General features: G+C 35.4%; 1 protein-coding gene across 1 annotated transcript in view; it reads left to right on the forward strand.

Moving 5' to 3' along the window:
- The first annotated feature begins 377 nt into the window (after positions 1-377).
- The window catches only part of LOC126758843 (acetylcholine receptor subunit alpha-like), a 350,795-nt gene continuing 336,521 nt past the window's right edge, over positions 378-14,651 (forward strand). The window contains exon 1 of the mRNA XM_050473246.1: positions 378-457. The gene's annotated coding sequence lies outside the window, so the exon portion shown is untranslated. The remainder of the gene's footprint in view (positions 458-14,651) is intronic.

Consider the following 14,651-nt stretch of genomic DNA (forward strand, 5'->3'; position numbering starts at 1 on the left):
CAAATAAGCAAATTTAAAAGTTTCAAAGTTAACTTCCAAACGCACAAATATTTCGCCGTTTCTCAACACACGTCGCGAAACTCAAATCTTTACAGCTAATTATGGCGCAAATTTATATTAATTACTGCTTAAATGCGGTTTTACACTATAATTATATAACAAAAATAATTCATTTGTAACAGCTGTCACAATAATAATTATAAAAATATAAAATAAAAGTAAATTCTTGTAATAGCAAAATATAATTAGCACAAAATTTATGAAATTATATTAAAAAAGTAATTAAAAAAAACTTAAAGCAAATTTTTAATAATAAATAATTAAGTGCGCAAAGTGTTCGTAAGATAAATGATAAACTTATTTTTTCAAGTGGAAATAATTAAAAAATTAAAATTTGTGTGTCAATGAATTCAATGCAGACGTTTTAAGCTGAGGAGCTATGGCAGAATTTTTCACAGTAAGGTAAGTGAATTAACTATTCAAAGTTTATTTTTAAATTGTTCATAACTTCACAAATTCTCCTTTCGAGAATCAAATTTTTTGTTACAAATCAAATTAAAATGATTCCTTACTAAGTGGGAAAGGCCATGTTGGCGTGGCATAGCCTTCTACCAGATGATATGTCATATCACACAAATTAGCTGACCAACTGAAAATAATATAGTTATTGTGTGTTTCAATATCTTCTTTGACAAAATACCGAAAGTGACTAGAACCACGCATTTTTTCCCCTAAAACAGCAGATTAATAACATCTTAATCTGAGAAAAATAGTAAGGCTTTGTTCATAGCTTTAAAATTTTTTAGTTATTCTTTAAAATCTATATCGTCTCCCTCAAAATATTCAGACGTTAACGCAATGTTGCTTTTCGAAAAAAATCTGTGATTTTGGAACTTTTCTTAGGCCCAAATGATCTCTCTGTTAGTCGTCGATTCTCATGCACCAATTCCCTTATTTTATTGATGTGTTGATGGCCGTCCTGGATGTGGTTTGTCGTCAGCACGTTCTCGACCCTCTTTGAATAATTTGTACCAATCAAAAACACTTGCTCGCGACAAACAATTATCGCCGAATCATTCATCATTCAATATTCTGAACGTTTGATAACGGCCAAAAAAATGTAATGCAACTTTTTGTTGAATAACTTCACTCATCATAAAAATCGCCGAATGCATTTTATGTATGTATTTCAGAAAGAAAAACAAAATTTTAACTATTTCTTTGAACATTACCTGTACTCCTCTAACATAATAGTAATTTCTATTGAATAAAAAATTATTTTAAGCACAAAAGTTTTTCTCACCGCCACATACATTCATCGGTTTCCTCCTGGCAATCGGCTGTTTTACAAATTGTTCAAAATAAATCACCGGACTATACATAAATTTGAGTTCTTTAGCGATTATAATAACTTACGATGTGTTTTTATTATTATTTAAATTTGTAAGAAAGCTTCATAGACGGAGACGAAATGTGTTTTTAGTGATTTTGATTTTCAATATGTAGCAAAGGACCCACCCCGTGAGAGAGGCACTTGTGGGAGAAACGTATTTCTAAAGTGTTCGCGCCCCGCCCTTGTTAAACGTCCAAATTACTGAAGCTTACTGAGACTAAGTTTTTTAAGCATTTCTGCACACACTGTGGAAATGGGTAAAATCAGATAATAATCACGCCCACTCCCTATATAACAGAAAAGTTGAAAATGACTAAGAATGTGATATCTCACTGAATAAATGAGCCACAAGCATTAAACTGCACAGCCAGGATAGCAAGGAAGGGCTTTTAGGGAGAAGATGTAAAAATAGGCCAATGGATTGACACCGCCCAGTTTTTGGTGAAAATTTATATTTCAGGAACTACTTAATAAATTTCAGTTACAAATGTGTGGTTACCGATTCATTACTATACAACACTGTGAAGGATAATTCCGATTACAACCCCGTCTACTTCCTATATACCAAATTTTTAAATTGTCGAATTCGGATTACAACTTGTGCCAAAATATGGGTAAAATCGGTTCACCATTTCTCACATATATAAAATAATAATTTTCGAACTTCCGATTCACTTTATATCGCATCTATCGGTCAAGAGTATAAAATGTTCGGTTACACTCGTCCCTTGGACCCTTCCTTACTTATTTTATTACAATTTCCGGCCCACTAGCCCACTTTTAGGTGATCTTCTTAATTGTTAATAGAAAATAGTTCTAAAAAAGAAAAATTGACTTGCCCTACCAAATGGTATTTAGTATTTACTTTTATTCGTTAGAGATTAGTATTACCTATAGGAGAGTTATCTACAAACAGATTTTCTACTTATAAAATCGTTCGAAGGATGATTGAGCGACAAAATAATGGCGAAGTTGTATGGGTCAAGACTGTTTTTGAATCCTTTTATAGAGAACAGATTCAGTCAATTAAAATTCAAGATTATATTGAAGAAGTTTATTATACCGAGCATTTGGTTGCCAACAGTGCAGGAAAGGAAAAGCCACAATAAACTTTGTAATAGGCATATGTATATGCACAGCTACGCCAAATTTTAAACTCTACGCAAGTATCCTTGCAAACAAAAGATCACGTCGTCTCTGCACTGCTTTATAGATGAAAAACCTGTTTTAACCGACTAACTTACTAGAAAAATTCAGAGCTTTTTTAACAGATGCCTACAGCGCAACCACAAAGGTTAAAAAAAAACCAAAACTCAATAGCGAAAATGGAGATGAAAATATGTGAAAAAAGGTTGTCGACAAGCTGGTTTGGAACCCTCAGGAGAGTCGTAAAGGAGGCCGCTGTAAGAACTCGTGAATACATCCTTATGTATAAAAAGGAATCGATTAATACGAACAAGAATTGAAGAAGATGATATTGTGAAGTATCCTTCGAGCATTTATATGGAAAAATTATACGAAATTTTATTAAATCTCTTTTGTTGTAAATTTACTTTTCAAGAAGCTAATATAGAAACTAGAAATTTTCCGCACCAGTTAATATGAAAATACTAGCAGCAAAGTCGATGGAATATTCACTGATCATATGTGTAACTCCAGCAAGGCCTTCGAAATGTCGGATAAGTTAAATAGAGTCAACGAAAATGTAAATTAATGCTTTATTTTCATATAAAGCGGGTTAGTCTTGTTTTCACATCATTTAACAGTTTTAACGATAGTCAAATTGTAGGGATTGTGTCTGATTGTGAAGTTTAAAAAAGTTGTAGATAAAACTTTGCCTACCATTAGGCGCATTTGCTATTTAGTAAAGACACGCACCTACACAAATTATGGTTTTTTCTAGCGGGGTTTTATAAATATAATATCAAAAATCTCAAATTTTTTTCGAGAAAAAGATATTTACATAAATCAGTCTTTCAAGGTTACTGTAGCTTGAAAAATCACGAAGTCATTCCTTTCTTATAATTTGCTTTAAAATTTACTAAATCAAAATAAATGTGGCAACTTAAAAGGCAACAGCTAATAATGAGGCGAAATTAAGTAGAAAAAGGGCCAACTGCTAATGATGGTTACGCAGTTGAGCAATTAAAATACGACGACCCTGCAGCAGACAAAGCAGAAGTCAATAATGAATGGCTACCAGGCGAACAGGCTGCTGCAGGGGGGAAACTGCGCTTGCATGTAAGCATGAAGTGGCCTGGAAAAGGTCAGTTGTGGCAACAACAGAATCGCCAGCAGTGGCAGCAACGTCAAGTGCAGCAGTGTCAATAGTCAACAATAACGGCAAACAATGTGCGAAACAATGCAACAATGCAGCATGTAGCAAGTCGAAAAGAATAAATAAAATGGCAGATAACAAAAGCGAAAAAGCAACTGTCCAATAATTCAGGAAAAAAATCGAGAAAGCGCAACGAATGGAGGAAGCCATAACCAAAACGAAAATGTGGCGGCAATACAATATTTTCACCAGCAGAGATGAGAAGAAGAGAACAAAAAATGGAATTAAAAAGGCAAACCCACACACAATTTGTTACGAAACCAATTACAACAAAAGTGTACGTATAACGTGTGGCATCACTGTGTGAGCCACCTCCACTCACAGGCTTCATTATTGTGCTCATTCGCCTCGATACTCGATGCTCGATGCTGCTGCTCATTATCATTACCAATGTCGTCATAAACATCAACTGCGCCCGCACCACCAACAGCAGAAACATCAACTACAACAAAAACAATCACACATACAGCCCAACAGTAAACAATAGTCAGCATTTACCCAATCCAATCTCCACCGACTGGTCTGTGTTTGGCTTCGCTCCGCTGGTTGGCCTGTGGGCGAGTGGCCGGTCGCTGGAAGAATGGCCTTTGTTTTGCTTATTTGCGGTTCTAGTTCACAAAAAGAAAACAAAATACAAAAAAAAAAAACTTTTAAAAGATACAACAAAAGTGTGTGCTTTGTTTGTTTTATTTGAGCGCAAATGAACAATCGAAAGTGAAAGCCCGCAAATAAAAATGAGGAACCGTAAATATGCAACAACAACCACAGCAAGTTTGCAACAATTCCGTAGGAGCATAAATAAGCAAGCCAGCAGAGGTCAAACTCAAATGGCCACAAAATTATGGCCAAGTTAAGTGGCATTAAGCGGCAGGCAGCAAATGAACGGTCCGAGGCGCTCCGCTTTTGTAAAGACGACGAGTGTAAAATGCGCAATATAGGCGCGGAGGCAGGCAGGCAAGCAGGCAAGACTTGTTGTGATCAAATGTGATGTGTGCGGAGAAAATGGACGATGAAGAGTCAACAATGCCTAGTCGGATTTGGGGCAAGCAGCATTCGCGCTTGAGTGACACTGTTGCATGGGTACGAAATGCAATTGTGGCAGTGCAGCAAGTGGGCGAAGAATGGTTGGAGAAGCAAAATTGTACAATAACAGAGGTGAATAGAAGTAGTGGGCGACTGCAGGTTTATTTACTTCGTCGAAGTGGTTATTTTTGCTAAGAGTGACTTTACGCACCTTTTGGATTTTATCTGTTAACTGTTATCGTACCACATACTAAATGGCTGTTCCCAGCGTTTCATTAAAGTACCTCACAAAGTCAGCCGGCTAGGTCAAGTTTTCTCCCAAAGACACATTGTTATGAGTGAAATATGTTCTGTAATTTTCATTGTGATAACTCAAATATCTCCCAATTGGACATTCCAAGCGAAGTCAGGTCCTTCTCCACTTGGTATTTCCAACGGAGTGCAGGCGCATGATGAATTGTTAATTTTCCAGGCCTAAAGCCACACTGATAAAGTCCAATCAGTTTGTTGACGCTGGGCTTTAATCTTTCACACAATACGATCATCAAATTTCTTTCGTTGGGCATGCTTTCGTCCAACCATATTCTATGCGTCTCGCTTCCCTCCTCAATTCTTCCATATCCATCCCGGCGTCGATTGTAACGGGGTAGACATATGTATGTTGTACTGGTCTTCCAAAATTGCGATATATTTAGATTCAATGGGGTGAAGTTTCGAGGGCTTAACAATATACACTTGTTTCCATTTTGACGTTCTCATTTCAGTGAAGCCTATTTCCATGAGGCTTTGCTTCATTTTTAAAATAGTAAATAGTCACTGATTGATAAGTCTAGATGATGCGATAGGTGACTAGTTTACAGTAGAATTCTCAAATGTATGAGGCGGAGCGTTATTCAATGTCAAAAATTTAAATGTCTTAAAAACCATTATCTTCCTTTTATAGTTACGGCCAACAATGAGATCCTTAAGATTAATCCGCCAAAATTCTGTTCTACATTGGATGGGAGACCACCGGTCCCAGATGCCGAATTTGTATTGTAAGGCGAATATTGCGGACTTTGCATTCTCAATCAAGGTTTGACCTTCGACATATAGATTCAATGATGTTCGAAATTTTTAAGGAAGTTTTGTCCTAAATTTTTACTTGCCATGTATCAAGGTGTATACCAAAATGCGCACATAGTACAGTCAGATTTTGCTTTAGAAAAAGATCTGAAAATATTTTCTATCTTCTATCCAGAAAACGCTACAATAGACCAAATTAGATATGTTGTATATACTTGAAATGAAGATAGATCCAAGTAAACAAACTCTTAAGAGGTAACCTTCGCCTTAGACCACCAGACAACCCTCCGAAAATTCCAGTTTTCTTTATAAAAGTTCCTGTCGAAGAGGCTCTATATAAAAATTATCCTGATTTTTTAGCAAATGTATGATCCAGAAAATTGCCTGTTCGGAGTTGTCAGCGCAAATAACTCCCAAAATACATAATTATTACAGAATATCCTAAAATTTAATTGGTACATAAAGTCTCGAAAATCTAACTTATTTATTTCGATATACCACATAAAACTCGACGAAATCTGATCCTATTCCCCAAAGCAATAACTGAAATTGAAAGCGACATTTCGAAGCTCGTTAAGTAAATTGCTCACCGTTGTTGTTATTGTTGTGCGCACAAATCAGCACAAATGACAGTTTGCAGCAAAGTACAGCCGCCATACGAAACGATTCCGTTTTATCTCAATTGCTCGCTCATACGAAATGTTCTTATTGCAACGAAGCAAGCTGGCAGCCGCTGGCCACTTTCCTTTTCGTTCAATGGCAAAGCTGGCCCAGCCATCGACTCTCGGCTGCATGTTTTACATGTCATGTCCTCACATTTGGTACAGCGCTGACAAGCGCTGCACACACACACTGACAATGTAAAGCGCTGCCCTGCAACCAACAAGCACGGCCAATCAGTTGGTGCAGCAAGTCAACTCTGCACTGTTGCTGGCGGCATCGCCAGTTGCCTTGTCTTCGCTTGCCTGTCAGTTGCTTGTTCATTTGGCCATAGCGTTCGGTGTTCCGCCGCCCTACGAACGCTCGGCTGGGTAATTGCATGTACTGCTATGTTTAGTACGTGTTGCATATTGCATGTTGCATGTTGGAACTAGTGCTTTCTTTAATATGGTGATTTGTTGTGATTTTCTTTAACTTCTTAAATTACCCCTTGCAGCTTATATAAATATATAGCACAAATAGTATATAATATACAAATAGTATACATAGAAATTGCATGTCTGCCAATGTTGCTCATACGCTCTGCTGTACTGTTGTGCTGTTGTGCTTCGTTGGCAAATATTTACATTCCTTTGTGTTCGCTCTGACATTGTTTTTGGTACGTGGTAATAAAAGTTAATTTTATAGCTAATTTATTCTTACTTGTTCGGCTGCATGGTCTACGCTTGTTGCTGAATAAGTTGTAAGCAATCTGCATGCATGCAAACTTACAAAGTCACAAATGGCATATACATTCTACTTATGCTTGTGAGCGTAAGATTTTATGTTATGTGCTCGCTGCTTCTATGGAAACATCTTCCAAAGATAAATTGCAAAGACTGAGTTTGGTTTAAGTTTGGGTGGTTAGGTTGCCACCTATGTAAAATTGGCACAAAAATTTAAACCTAGTAATATTTATATGTGTTTTTGGGTACATAGCGTAGCTTAGAAAACACTTTAATTTTGATATTCCTTTTTCATTATCATATAGTTAAATTTGTTGCCGACAGATTTTGTCAAAAAATTTTCAAAATTTAATCGAAGTCATAAGTTAAGTCAAATGACCCCGTCTCACGAAATTCGTGGCTAATTTTTGTATAACCTCCAATTGTCATGAAACCGATACCATATGCTTTGAAACAATTAAAAGATTCTGATGATTATGTGCGAACAGCACTGTTGTTCCTAAAAATAACTTTTTTCTAAGAAAACCGTAGTCCTCTTAACCTTTTTTTAAGATGACGAAAAGTACGTGAGGAGAGCTCTCACAAAAATTTCTTTGGTGTTTTTTTTGCAGAACTAACAATATATGTACTTATCAAAGTTGGACCTTAAGCCAGTGAAAACAATATTTTTCGGTTAATTTTTTTGATCAATGTCATAATCGAATCGTGAGATATCTCTTTGATGTTTTTTCGTCAAGCGCGCCGCGAAGCCTTTTGCGTCTACAATTGTAGTTCTAAAAAAAGTACAAAATCTACATGTAAATACCCATAGAAGTATGTAAAGATATTTGCAAATAAGTTTTCCTTCAAAAATTACATGGGTTTCCTTGTCTTTTTATACCCTGAACAGGGTATATTAAGTTTGTCGCGAAGTTTGTAACACCCAGAAGGAAGCGTCGGAGACCCTACAGAGTATATATACAGAGTATATATATAAATGTTGAGCTGAGTCGATTTAGCCATGTCCGTCTGTCCGTCTGTCCTGTCTGTATATATACGAACTAATCCCTCAGTTTTTAAGATATTGTTTTGAAATTTTGCAAACGTCAGTTTCTCTACAAGATGCTGCTTATTTGTCAGAACTGCTGATATCGGACCACTATAACATATAGCTGCCATACAAACTGAACGATCGGAATCAAGTTCTTGTATGGAAAACTTTCACATTTGACAATGATATATTCACAAAATTTGGCACAGATTATTTTCTAAAATAATATAATCGCCGAAAAAATTGTTCAGATCAGTTAACTATAGCATATAGCTGCTATACAAACCGAACGATCGGAATCAAGGGCTTGTATGGAAAACTTTTCTGACGTGGTATCTTCACGAAATTTGGATTACTGCTTAAGGTAATAATATAACCTCCGAAAAAATTGTTCAGATCGGATTACTATAGTATATAGTTTCCACACAAATTGAACACATAGTTACTAACAGAAATGCACCTGTGAAGGGTATTTAGCTTCGGTGCAACCGAAGTTAACGTTTTTTCTTGTGCCAACTATTTTTTTTCTCATTTAAAAAATTTAATGTTTTATTATAATTTTAATTGTTACAAACATAAGCAAAAAATTCTAGAAAAAAAAATTTTTAAACTCGGCCATTGTGACGCCATATCTGGGGAAAAGATGTGCCCGCGTTGGCAGGATAACTCCTTCCAGGATCATCTAAAGTGAAAAAATACGTGTTCTAGTTAAAACTTTAACTTAGAACATGGACGAAGAAAAAATAATAAACTGAAAATTGAATAAATGAAAATTTTAGTAAAAATTTCGCGGCATTTTTTTTTTACAATTTGTTATAGTCGAAAAAAAATCCTCCATCAAGGTCTTTTGGAATTTTATCTCAAAGACCGGTATACATCTTTGAAGATATGTATACATACATATATCACTGACCAAGATGACTAGACGAGTTGTAATCCGGACGACTAACCGTCCGTTCACCCGTCTAAGCTGAAACCCGTGTTTTCCGGCTTTATGAAAATAAGGCGTATAGGACCACTGAATGGCCACGTCCACAAAACGCCCTTAACCAAAAACCTTTAAAGCTGTGGTATACTTAAGCTCCACATTATGATACCAAACTTGGTTCACGGAATCGCAATAGGGAGGGGCATTTGGGTTTGAAAATATTTAAAATGTGGATATGGCCTAATGCCTAATAATTTAAATACATATAGATATCCCATAAACCACGAAAGCTATAACCACCAAACTAGCTGGGCTCTCTCTCTTATACTGAAAATGGATGAAATCGGATAAATTCATGCCCACAGCCCATAAGAGGGTTATTAATGCAAACTACAAAAGTATAACTCAATAAATGGATACGACAGAGACATTAAATGAAACCCAAGTTGGTACTGAATGGCTTCATAGCAGCCGGTATCTAAAATCATATAAATGTGCTCGGCACCGCATTAAAAAAGTAAGCCCGAAGCCTATATTATAGTATAAAATTTTCACTCTACAAAAGACGTCCTAATGATCTTTTTCATAAAACTATTATTTTAAATGTTATAAGCAATTAAAGTTCAACATCAAATGACCTGGGCATCCATCTCGTATTTATACATCCTGTCTTGCTCTTTGTATACCAATACCTCTGGCTGACTTTTTATCGAAAATATCTGTCAATCTGTAAGACTTATTAATAAAATTTGTAGAGAATCTTTTTCTGGTAGAAATGAGCGATTGTGGCAAAAATATTTAAAATCTCGAACCGATTTTTCAGGCCACATATTATTACTATAAGAATTTGCAGGTATCCGGCTGAGTTGATATCGCTTATTTTGTTCAGTATGTAAGATGACTTAGAAAATTTAAGTGAATGGATAAAATCGGATATACTACAGCTTAGTTTTGAAAAATTGTGGAATTAGTGCAAGAAATACACCAAATACCATATTCGTTAGTCTAATAAAATGTATATAACATGTGAATATTTGCATTGAAGATGTAAACCCAAACCCTCGAAATAGTGCTAGAATATCACAATTTTCGGCACTACAAAAGAAGTCGAAACAATTTCTACGGAAAAACTTTATTTTAAAAGTTATACGCAATGAAAAGGCTGCATCTAATTACCTGAGCGTTCATATACTATAAGTGCTGTATACATTTTGTGTTGCTCATGCGACATGGTGTACCATATGAATACAGTTTGTATTTTTTGATGTAAAAATGTAACTGTGTACAACTTGTAAAGCAATATTTGTGTGAAAAAATCATCCAAACCTTTTATATAAAGCGGAAAATTTTATATTCGAATAAATATATTATATTGAAAAAATAAAAAATTCCATGTGAAATGTATGAGAAAAGTACAGTGATATAGGTGCAGTTCAAATTGAAAATTAAGCGATTGTTTAGGGAGGTTCCTTTTGTTTAACGCAAAACGTAAATTTTAAAGGTCGTTATATAAAACGCAAAAAAATATTAATTGAAAAGATAAAAAATCTGATGTGAAATATATGAAAATAAAGAAAAAACTCGATATATCACAATAAAAAAAAGTTCAAAAATAAAAAACAAAAAATAAAGAACAAATCAAATAAATCTTTACTCTGCCCATTATTTTACACATACTATAAGTAAGCATCAATAAATAAATAAAATTGACACGCTAGAGCAACGAATTAATACACTGGATGCCATATAATTATAAATTTTTTAAATAAATATTTTGTGTGACAAAAACGTGTGAAATTTTAACAAAAAAAAAAATATGTTCATAGTCTCAATTGTTTGTATACAAATATCTATGTATAATAAAGTTTTAAATTTGTATATCCACCATTCGTTTCCATATTGCCGCATGCCACACCACATAAATCTGGCTGTTCCAAAGCACAATCCCCCAAAACTCACAAACACATTCAAATGACTGCACAAAACACAATGAAATGCCCGTTGGCTGTTTATCCACTGCAATATTAGTTGTTATATGCACAAATTGCGTGTTTTCCTTTTCGGCAGCAGCAATTTTTCTTTAATGAAAAGAGTCAAAATAACTAAAAGCCATTTTATTAGCACAACTGAGAACACAGCGAACACACACACACACCAAAAAGAGGCAAATAAATAAATAAATTGCCACGAGCGCCTCAGGCATTTCCAGATTCATTCATTTGCAACTGAAACGCAAAATGCAAAAATAATTCAGGCGCAGGCGTAGGCTGATTAAAATGCTATGTGTTAGCTTGTTTACCAAATGACTATTTGTGTGGGTGTGTGTGAGTATTTAGAGCGCGTCGTGCAATGTGTGAATGCAAACAAAGTAGTGGATATTTATGTACATTGTACGCACGCACACACATAAACAAATAAATTTGCTGCAAAAGTACGGAAAGCAACACGTTTTGAACGCGTTTGTATACCCAGTAGAGAGTTTTACTGTTTTTTTTTTGTATATGGGTTAAAGAAATCTTAGGTGCCATAATGTGATACCCATTCTACTTTATACTTACATAATAAGCAAAACTTTGACTTCGGTTGCACCGAAGCTATAATATGATTCGTAAGAACTCTGGTTGCTCAGTTTGTATGAGACCTATTTGCTATAGCCATCCGATATGAACAATTTCTTCGGAGACCCATGCCAAATTTAGTGTAGATATTTCGTCAAATGAAAACGTTCTCCATACAAGCACTTGATTCTCATCGTTCAGTTTGTATGGCAGCTATATGCTATAGTGATCCGATATCGGTCGTTCCGACAAATGAACAGCTTCTTGCTGAGAAAAAGACGTGTGCAAAATTTGAAAAACTGAGCAAGTAGTACTCATATATGCTGACAAACACCTGGACTGGTGTGATGGACATGGCAAAATTTACTCAGTCTGTCACGCTGATCATTTATATATATAACTTATAGAGCCTTTGGTGCTTTGATTTGAACTTGATACGTTCCTTCTAAATATACAAATTGGTAATATTTCAATATTCTTAACTCCATTTAGTTTAGAAATTTCATAAACGTTGTCTCTCTGAGAGCTCTTTAGCCACGCGGACATCATAGCTTTAAGAATTGTATCTTAGAAACCAGATTAAAAATTCATGAAGATCAGATGAATAGTTCTCGAGAAATCTGGCTGACCGACTTTAAAACACATTTTCGAGAAAAACGCTTTTGAAGACGAAGCACTTAGCTTAGCTAGCCTGGAGCGCACAAGTTCTCATGGCTGTTTCTCCGAAACTAATACTCGGGTCAACTTGAAAATTTAGGACAATAATCTAAAGGTGTTGTAAACTTTAATGAGATAAGGAAAAAAGTTAGATTTTTTGAAAACTGTAAATCCATGTAACCTCTTAACCACTTATTTTAGATTGCAGCGTACAATCCGAAGTTACTAGTTTTATTATCGATTTAGTAATAGAAAGTAGATAAAGGCGCCCATCCGTAGTCAAACGCTGTAACTTCGTAACCTGAAAGGTCTTCATTAGCATTTGGGATACAAGTATGTCAATGCTGGAATGTTGGGTCAGTTTATCCTGATTCATAATTCATTTGGACACACTTCTTAGGTGTTCGCACATAATTTGTGCTTCTTGTCCTAGTATTTGTGAAGAAGTTGTTCATGAACTTTAATTTCTACCTTCGTTATTCGTGTTTTCGGTTGTTAGACATTGAGCAGTTATGATGCCATAATTCATAACTTAGTAATATAGTTTGACTTGGATATTTTACTAAAGGAACTCTACCCGGCTTGCTGTTTGCATAAAACCAGTTTGATCAGTAAAAATATCTTAAACCGATTTATTAAATATATTTAAAGACTCTCTTATCTCACCAAAATGGACTGGACGATTTTCGAATATAATTTCCATCACGTTTTCGTTGCTACTCGTATTTGCATTAATATAAGTGAATTGGGCCTCCTTTATGAAATATTTGATTTCTCGATAAATCAGACCCTTATAAACTTATGTCAAAATATTTTGGTGACTCAATGGTTATGGTTCGAAAGCATAGTACAAGCTGCTTGCCCAATTGTGTACCTTTGTCGGTCTTACTTAGTACTGGAGAGTTACTATAAATATGACGTACCAAAATTGACATTACAAGCATGCCAATCTTCAATTCAATTTCCATATACTTGTGACACTCATTTACAGCATTCATCGAATTTTGGTTATTTCGGTTTCGGCCAAAATGTGTGGAGTCAATTCATTAGAAATGTTCAGAACCTTTACTACGTCTGGTCTTCATGAAAGCTGTAAGGCAACTATATTAAAAGGTTTTATTACTCATACATGGAAGAACAAGTAAGGAAGGGCTAAGTTCGGGTGTCATCGAACATTTTATACTCTCGCATGATAAAGTGATAATCGATTTTTCAAATACCGTATTTTTGTAAAGTTTTATTCCGCCATCATCATTGATTCCTAATGTATATACTTGTATTATACAGAAGAGGCATCAGATGGAATTCAAAATAGCGTTATATTGGAAGAAGGCGTGGTTGTGAACCGATTCACCCATATTTCGTACATGTCATCAGGGTGTTAAGAAAATATTATATACCGAATTTCATTGAAATCGGTCTAGTAGCTCCTGAGATATGGTTTTTGGTCCATAAGTGGGCGAGGCCACGCCCATTTTAAATTTTTAAAAAAAGCCTGGCTGCAGCTTCCTTCTGCCATTTCTTCCGTAAAATTTAGTGTTTCTGACGTTTTTTTTAGTCGGTTAACGCACTTTTAGTGATTTTCAACATAACCTTTGTATGGGCGGTGGGCGTGGTTCTTATCCGATTTCTTCCATTTTTGAACTGTATATGGAAATGCCTGAAGAAAACGACTCTATTGAGTTTGGTTGACATAGCTATGTTAATTTCCGAGATATGTACAAAAAACTTATTAGGGGGTGGGGCCACGCCCACTTTTCCAAAAAATTACGTCCAAATATGCCCCTCCCTAATGTGATCCTTTGTGCCAAATTTCACTTTAATATATTTATTTATGGCTTAGTTATGACTCTTTATAGGTTTTCGGTTTCCGCCATTTTGTGGGCGTGGCAGTTGGCCGATTTTGCCCATCTTCGAACTTAACCTTCTTATGGAGGAATACGTGTACCAAGTTTCATCATGATATCTCAATTTTTACTCAAGTTACAGCTTGCACGGACGGACGGACGGACAGACAGACATCCGGATTTCAACGCTACTCGTCACGCTGATCACTTTGGTATATATAACCCTATGTCTGACTCTTTTAGTTTGAGGACGTACAAACAACCGTTATGTGAACAAAACTATAATACTCTCCTTAGCAACATTGTTGCGAGAGTATAAAATACCCTGCTCTTAGTTTGTGGTTAAAAACCATTAGTATTGACGAAGAACCTCCTTTAACTACGACTGCTTGGGTTTATAGTTTACGCTGAGACATATCTACAGTAC

The sequence above is a fragment of the Bactrocera neohumeralis genome, chromosome 5 (genome assembly GCF_024586455.1).
Source record: "Bactrocera neohumeralis isolate Rockhampton chromosome 5, APGP_CSIRO_Bneo_wtdbg2-racon-allhic-juicebox.fasta_v2, whole genome shotgun sequence".
In the NCBI taxonomy this organism is placed as follows: domain Eukaryota; kingdom Metazoa; phylum Arthropoda; class Insecta; order Diptera; family Tephritidae; genus Bactrocera; species Bactrocera neohumeralis.